We start from the raw sequence: 6,073 nt of genomic DNA, 5'->3' as shown, positions 1-6,073 counted from the left end.
CTAGGGGTCAAATCAGAGCTGCAGCTGCGGGCCTACATCACAGCCACAGCAATGCAAAATCTGAGCTTCGTCTGCAACCTACACCACAGCTCACAGCAAAGCCGGATCCTTAATCCACTGAGTGAGGCCAGGGATTGAACCCACGTCTTCATGGATACTAGTCGGGTTCATTAAGGCTGAGCCACGACGAAAACTCCCTCACCTCTGAGTTCTTAGAATTTTACAAGATGATCGAGCGTGTAGAGAACTGAGGACAATGTCTGGCACATGGTAAATAGTAAGTAGACAGGAGCCGAAAAACAGAATAGAGCAAAACAAAACCCAGAAGGCTATTTGGTGAGGCAGGAATCAGGCCAAGGGAGAAGAACGGTCCCCAAGATGGCTCCTTCCAAGCTGAGGATAAGCCTCAGCAACTCTCCCTGCCCAGCAGCACCCCCTCTCTAGCACTCACATCCCACGTGCCTTCCAAATTCCGCATCCCTTGCTGGGCCGGAGCTTCAGGGACCCTTGCAGCAGCCAGCTTCCTGCCTGGAGGCTCCAGATTCTCCTAACCAGCGCCCTACGTCTATCTCCGTTATGGCCTGGGGTTGTGTTAGAACAAAGACTGTTCAGCCACCAGAATAAAAGCAATCCCCATTTTTCACCACGTCCCTGGATACTGTAAAAGGGGTTCAATGAAGAAATACCTGACGTGGCTTTCCTTTCCTCTCAACTTCTCTCACTCACACCTCCCGGTTGCTTTGAAGACTCAGCCCTTCATTCCCAGCTCCCTTCCAAGATGCTCGGCTGGGTGAGCATCTTCTCTGTCCGTCGGATCCCCCCACCCCCATTCCCCTCCTTCGCCACCCTGTGCCCATTCATCGCACTCAGCCCACACACGACCCTCCCCAGCAAGGTATTTTGTCTGGGGCTCTGACTGCTTCTCCCACAGGAAGCAGCTGTCCCTGGACTTTGGTGATGCTCTTCCTTAGTGCCCTTGAGGATGATTTTTGTCTGCAGAAGGTTTATTTTTGGTTTTAAAAATAGAGTTAGTTGATTAAAATTACAAATTCACAAACCTTGGTTCTTCCTCAGGCTTTTCTGTGCAGCTTACAAATCTTATTATTCTATTTATAAGCCTAATACATTTTAAGAATAATTTTTAAGGAGACTTTGAAGTATGTTTGGTCCCACTTACGAGCTCGGTTAATTAAACACCTTCACATTGTAAAATCGCACTGATATATTTACATAGATTTGGTTTCTTTCTAAGTATTTAAAGCATCTCAACAAACAAAACCTTCCTAAGTGCAAAATAATTCTTATCAATCTAGAAAATTAAACTAATAAATATAGCGAGTCTAAAACTCACTTAGATGTTCCAGTATTGTGCATTACTTTAGTAAGATTTCTACTGACAGTCGTAAATCGTAATCAGTAACCCCATTACACATTTAAGTTAGAATTACGTAGTCAATTGTCATTCTAATAGACCAAATACTCTTAAACATTACAAATACATAAAATACTAAATATGAGTAGATTTCTTATCATAGCATTATTAATGGTATAGGTTTAGTTCTCTTAGACCTTTCCACCTTTAATTTATTTTTTTCTTTTTAGGGCCACAGGTGCAACATATGGAAGTTTCCAGGCTAGGGGTTAAATAGGAGCTGCAGCTGCCAGCCTACGCCACAGGCACAGCAATGCCGGTTCCTTAACCCACTGAGTGAGGCCAGGGATTGAACCCGCATCCTCACGGATACTAGTCAGGTTTGTTTGTAACCCACTGAGCCACATCAGGAATTCCCTCTATCCTTAATTTTTTTTTCTTTTTTAGCCACTCTGTGGCCTATGGAGTTCTTGGGGCCAGGCATCAGATCCAAGCAGAAGTTGCTACCTAAGCTGCAGCTTTGGCAATGCCAGATCCCTAACCCACTGTCTGAGGCCAGGGATCAAACACACATTCCAGAGCTCCCAAGGTGCCCCCAGTCCTATTGCGCCACAGTAAGGAACTCTTACCCTTAATTTTAAATAATAAAAGCTAACACTTGCATAGTATTTTCTATGTGACAGATTCTGTTCTAAGTGCTTTTCATATATTGTGTATTAGCTTGTTTATTTCTCACAATTCTTGACCACAAACCTCAAGTAGGCCCTGAAGGGTGCCTGGCAGTCACACTATATGCCAATGAGCCCTTCACTTTCACATGCTTTTTTTTTTTTTTTTTTTTTTTGTCTTTTTGCCTTTTCTAGAGCCGCTCCTGTGGCATATGGAGATTCCCAGGCTAGGGGTCTAATCGGAGCTGTAGCCACCGGCCTACGCCAGAGCCACAGCAGCTCAGGATCCGAGCCAAGTCTGCAATCTACACCACAGCTCACGACAACGCTGGATCCTTAACCCACTGAGGCCAGGGATCGAACCTGCAACCTCATGGTTCCTAATTGGATTCGTTAACCACTGAACCACAAAAGTGGAACTCCCACTTTCACATGCTTCTAAGTGATTATTTCATACATTATATACATTATTTTCAGCCTCCTGAAAGCTCATTCTCAGCAGTGGCCTGTCTCACAATGATTCACTGGATTATTCCCATCAGCAAACAAACATTGTGATTTCACCCATCTTATAAAATAAGACAAAATAAACTTTTTTTTTTTTTTTTTTTTTTTTTTTTTTTGCCACACTCACGGCATGTATAAGCACCCAGTTCAGGGAGCTAACTTGGTGTGACCAAGCTGCTGCAGTGACAACACTGCATCCCTAACCCACTGAGCAGCAAGGGAAGTCCAATGCTGTTTTTTTTTTCCAAAACCATATTTTTCCTGCCAACTACCAACACCCCCCCTTTTTTCTTTTTTAGGGCCAAACCCGTGGCATATGGAAGTTCTCAGGCCAGGGGTCGAACAGAAGCTGTAGCTGCAGGCCACAGCCACAGTCACAGCAACGTGGGATCCAAGCTGTGTCTGTGACCTACTCCACAGCTCTCAGCAACACCAGAGCCTTTAACCCACTGATCAAGGCCAGGGATCGAACCTGCATCCTCACAGATACCAGTCGGGGTCACTACGGCTGAGCCACAATAGGAATTCTGACATTCTATTCTTAACATACTACCCGAGGGATGCTTTTAAAATGTGAGTTGGATAATGTTACGCCTTTGCTCAAAACTTTCAATGACCGCCCATGTCATTCAGGATAGAAGCCAAAGTCCTTTCAGTGGCCTCCACGATCCAGTTCCTTATCCTACTCCTTTCTCCCCACGAGGCTCCAGGCACACTGGCCACCGGTTGTTTCTCCAACCCCCCAAGCCAGCTTCTGCCACTGTATGGCCTTCACACCAGCTCTTTCCTGGGCTCGGAAAGAGCTTTCCCGAGACACCTTCACCTCCCTTGGGGCCTCACTCAAATCCCACCCTTTTAACAAGGCCAGCTCCCACCCCACTGTGAATACAGCCACCTGCCCTTCCTGCCTCTTACCCTGCTCTGCTTTTTGTTCCCACAGCATTTATCTTCTCCAAAAAGACATGTGACTTACTTGCTGACTGTGCTTACTATTTGCCTTGCTCCAGACCAAGATCTTTGTTCAGTTTCCCGATGTCTCCTAAATGCCTAGAACGATGCCTGGCACTTGGTGGGCATTCAGAAAATGCTGTTTATGTGAACGTTTCCATCAGAGAAGTACAATTTTTTTTTTTGTCTTTTTGTCTTTTCTAGGGCCACACCCACGGCATATGGAGGTTCCCAGGCTAGGGGTCTAATCAGAGCTGTAGCCGCTGACCTACACCACAGCCCATGGCAACACTGGATCCTTAACCCACTGAGCAAGGCCTGGGATTGAACTTGGAACCTCATGGCTCCTAGTCAGATTCGTTAACCACTGAGCCACAATGGGAACTCCGAGAAGTGTAATTTTTATTTACATCTTATAGATGAGGAAGCTGAGGCACAGAGAAGAAAGGGAATTTATCCCAGGTCACCCAGTGGTGGAGCTGGGATGCAAATGGAGAACCCAGACGCCTAATCCCTACTTTAAACTGTCTCTTTAAAACTCAAAAAATGAAACTTCCATATAGGCTACTCCCAGATTCAAGGTACTTATATTCTCTAATTCTTTTTACTCAAAAACTTTTACTCCCACTCAGGTTGAGGCTGGATTTTACATTTTTTTTTTTTCTCTTAAGATATGTAAACATGATTTTCCATCTTGTAGTAAAGACCTTTGAACTGGATGGGACTGTTCATTCTGTCATGTTCTTATGGTCACTTAATCCTACAGACCACACATAAGCTCCATGAAGATAGATATTCTGGAGTTCCACTTTTGTGGTTCAGTGGTTAATGAATCCAATTAGGAACCATGAAGTTGCAGGTTCGATCCCTGGCCTTACTCATTGGGTTAAGGATCCAGCGTTGCCGTGAGCTGTGGTGTGGGTTGCAAATATGGCTCGGATCTGGCATTGCTATGGCTGTGGCATAGGCCAGCGGCTACAACTCTGATTGGACCCCTAACCTGGGAACCTCCATATGCCATGGGTACGGCCGTAAAAAGACCAAAAATAAAGACAGATATTCTTGGATATTCAGGGTCTTTCATTCCTTATTGATTCCCCAGTGCCTAAACCAGTGCCTAGAGCAAGGTAGGTGCTCCATAAATGTTTGCTAATGGTTGAAAGATGATATTTCAGATGCTATCCAGTTAAATTTTAGCTATATGATAGCTGTGTGATATGTCTGACTCAAGGCCACGTTCACCATGCCGTTCTCCAATTCACTGCTCGTGCTACTTGTTCCTTTCTCTTTTCATTGTCTGAAGGTGCTGGAATGTCTACAGTGGACTGTGGTCCTCCATTGGCTTGGCTTTTACTTCCTTGGGTCACTCCTCCCAACTCCATGTGATCTGGATGGAGTTATCCGTCATGGTGCCCCTACCATTAAGCCATGGAGTGGTGAAGCGTGACCCAGCCCAGCCCAATCCTGTAATTGATTAACTCTGGGACTTAAGTTAGGCAACCAGCCAGGAGTTTTTGTTACTGTTGTTGTTATTATTATTACTATCACAATTAATAAGACGGGAGACTTTTTTGGGAGCCGTGCCTGAAAGTTCCCAGGGTGCAGCTGCAGTGACAACACTGGGTCCTTAATCTGCTGTGCCACCAGGGAACTCCAGGAGATACTCTATCCTATGTTTCACCAGGGAATGAGGTGTACACTGTCAGTGAGGGCGCCCCTGAGGATGACAGTGGATCCCTTTCTGGTCTCATAGAGACCGTGACATGAGGGTATGGAGCCAACATACAAATAAAGGTAGAGCAACGGAGGAGAGAAAAGGAAGGGAGGGAGACTTATGCTGTGTTTAGTGGTAATTCTTTAATAGTCTTTAAAATCTTTCCTTGGATTATTGGTCTGTTCAGCTTTTCTACTTCTACTTGAGACAATTTTGGTAATTTGTTTTGATAGATTGTCATCTTTCTGTGGGTTTACACATTTGTTGCCAGGATGTCATCTTGTTATCTTTAAATCCTTTAGCTACTTCTGTATCCATATATATATATATATATACACACACATATACATATATATACATTTTTATACTTAGGCTTGTTAGTGGTTTTATACTTTTAAAATATTTTTTTAAGAAGCAACTTAATCCTTTTAGTTGATTTTTCTTTTCTACATTAATTTCTTATTTTTATTAATTTTCGTCTACTTTTTTACATCTTGTCATTTCTCTAGGTCTTAGGTTGCATATTTAGTTCATTTGTTTTCAGGATTATTATTATTATTATTGTTATTATTTTTGTCTTTTTAGGGCCACACCCACGGCATACAGAGGTTCCCAGGCTAGGGGTTGAATCGGAGCTGTAACCGCCAGCCTACACCACAGCCACAGCAATGACAGATCCGAGCCATGTTTGAGACCTACACCAGAGCTCAAGGCAACACCGGATCCGTAACCCACTGAGCAAGGCCAGGGATCAAATCTGCATCCTCATGGATGCTAGTCAGATTCATTTCCACTGAGCCACGATGGGAATTCCTATTTTCAGCATTTTTTAACAGTAAAATAATTTGAAGTTATAAATTGTCT

This window comes from Sus scrofa, chromosome 6 (assembly GCF_054392235.1).
Source record: "Sus scrofa isolate SSC_HxYL_T2T_F1_AM1 chromosome 6, Sscrofa_HxYL_maternal_Yorkshire_Landrace_v2.0, whole genome shotgun sequence".
In the NCBI taxonomy this organism is placed as follows: domain Eukaryota; kingdom Metazoa; phylum Chordata; class Mammalia; order Artiodactyla; family Suidae; genus Sus; species Sus scrofa.
Note: the sequence above shows the minus strand (reverse complement) of the source record.